The sequence below is a fragment of the Penaeus japonicus genome, unplaced genomic scaffold (genome assembly GCF_977035675.1).
Source record: "Penaeus japonicus unplaced genomic scaffold, GWHDUDI00000001_assembly GWHDUDI00000005, whole genome shotgun sequence".
NCBI classification, from domain to species: domain Eukaryota; kingdom Metazoa; phylum Arthropoda; class Malacostraca; order Decapoda; family Penaeidae; genus Penaeus; species Penaeus japonicus.
Window position 1 is genome coordinate 2,393,954 of NW_028234407.1, and position 2,500 is coordinate 2,396,453.

The 2,500-nt window shown below is 33.0% G+C and overlaps 1 protein-coding gene across 5 annotated transcripts in view; it reads right to left on the reverse strand.

The window, feature by feature from the left end:
• The window catches only part of LOC122264199 (FMRFamide receptor), a 355,127-nt gene that overhangs the window by 230,844 nt on the left and 121,783 nt on the right, over positions 1-2,500 (reverse strand). The gene's annotated exons all lie outside the window — the stretch shown is intronic.

Below are 2,500 nucleotides of genomic sequence, written 5' to 3' on the forward strand. Positions count from 1 at the left end.
TTTCTCCTCCTATTTCTGCCTCTCCTTAGTCCCCTCTTTCCCCCGACGCAGTAATTCCCACGTGACCTTCGCAGACTTGCTACCGCAGCAGAAACACGTGTCTGAACCGGAATGAGCTGCGAAGACTCGGCTCGAAGGCGCATCAGGTGTCCCCGTGTTGGCGAGATTAGGGAATTTCTTCATTAGAAACTTTGATGCTATTTCTCGAGAATTTTTCCTCCCTTTGGTGTTTCGTATTTGTCCTTTCGATTTTTATTATGCTTTTGTTTTAATCATTTCTCTATCTCTCTGTTTTTTTCTTTCACACACACACACAAATACATATCCGCGCACACAAACACTCACACGTACACCCACATACATCACTAAAATAGAGCAAGTTAAAGTCTATGAAATTCATTCTTTTAAAAGAAAAATGCCATATGATTTCCTCATTTCATCCTTCATACGAAATCCTATCAAGTCTGTTGAATCGGTGTTACCAAATCTTAATTACGTTCGGTGAGAGACTAAGACAGGTGGTTGATTCTGGCAACGCTGTCCAGGCGCCTCATGTGTTGAAAAAAAAAATATATATATATAAATATATATTTCTTTATTCATTTATTTATATGTGTGTATATATATATATATATATATATATATATATATATATATATATATATATATATTTCTTTATTTATTTATGTATATATATATATATATATATATATATATATTGTTTTGTGATTGTGTATACATATGTACATAAGTCTCTATAAGTGTACACACACACACACACACTACAATTCATAAACACCACACACACACCACACCCAAACAAACACATACACCACCCACAACACCAACCACACATATATTTATCCTCCTTTTTCGCCGTCCCGTCCATCCTTTTTTCCCCACAACTCTTCCCTTTCCCCATCCTTTTCTTCCTCACTCTTAAACTTAAAGAAAAATACATATATATATATTTTATATCTATATATATAATAAATTATATATATATATTTTATATATCTGGGTGGTGTGCTGTTGTGTGGTGTTGTGTGTGTGTGTGTGTGTGTGTAGGTGTGTGTGTGTGTGTGTGTGTGTGTCATATATGAAATATGGTCTATCAATTGCATAAGGGGACCATGTATATATTTTTATATAATATCATATATATATATATTATATATATATATTATATATATATATTTATATATGTATTTTTTTCTTAAAGTTTAAGAATGGGTGAGGAAAAAGAAGAAAGGGAAAATAATGGATGGGGAAGGGAAAAGAGAGAAGAAAAAAGGGAAAAGGGAAAAAAAGGGAAGAGTTGTGGGGAAAAAAAAAATGAAACAAAAAAAAAAAGGGAAAACAGGAATGGACGGGGACGGCGAAAAAAAAAAAAAAAAAGAAAAAACGAAAAAGGAGGAGGAGAGAGAGGAAAGCAAAAAGAAAAAAACAAAAACGAGAGAAAAAACTACAAAAAGGAGGAAGGGGGGGAGGGGAGGGGAGGGAGGGGAGGTCCTGTGCAAAGGGAACCGTGACAGATGGCGCTGGGATCCTGTGATGAGCTTTTTATTTGTTTCTATTGTTTCTCTCCTTTTCATTTTTAAAATCAAGATTGTTGGCATTTTTGGTTATTTTGTTTTATTTTTTTTTTCCCTTTCTTTTCTCTTGACGTCTGTCTGTGTGTTTGCGCCACGTGTGTCGGCGTTTAAAATGAAGCAAAAAATCCGTTTCAAGCGTAGTCCTTTCAGGTCAAAACGCCTCCTCCTTCCTTCTTCTCTTCACAGAGCCTATTTTCCTGCAGCAATATCTCACAAGGCAACTTCTCTATCTCGGCAGGACTTTGCGGCGGGGATGGCCACATAAGTAAAAGCTTCTTTTTTATATTCTACTTAATGACAAATAATGACAATAATTATAATAATGATAATAATAAGATAAATGATGATTTGAAAATGATGATGATAATAATAATAAAGATAACGATAAATATAATAATGATAATAATAGTATTAATGATAATAATGACAATAGTAATAATAATGACAATAGTAATAATAATAATATTTATAATAATTATTATTATTCTAATAATGATAATAATAATAATAATAACAATAATAATAACAACAATAATAGAAATCCCCTCCCCCCAAAAAAGAAAGAAAGAAAAAAAAAAAGAACATAATGTAAAAAGGAAAATAAAACATGAAAAAAGGTATAATAAAACACAATAAGCAAGGTTTGCTTACGCCTGATGAGGAACTTTCATCAAAAGTTCGAAACGTCGCGAGTTTTTCCTTTCTTATTGTGGCAGTATTTGATCATATATATTATGCATGCCACTATGTCATGTGATTTATGAAAAAAGTGATGACTTTCCCGTCGCTGGATGTCGAAGACCTCCAGTAATCCACGCGTTGATTTCAGATTAAAAGCATTACGTTCTCCCGAATATGATTGGATTAATGTAAGATTTAATCATACACAACGGAAGGATAGGGAG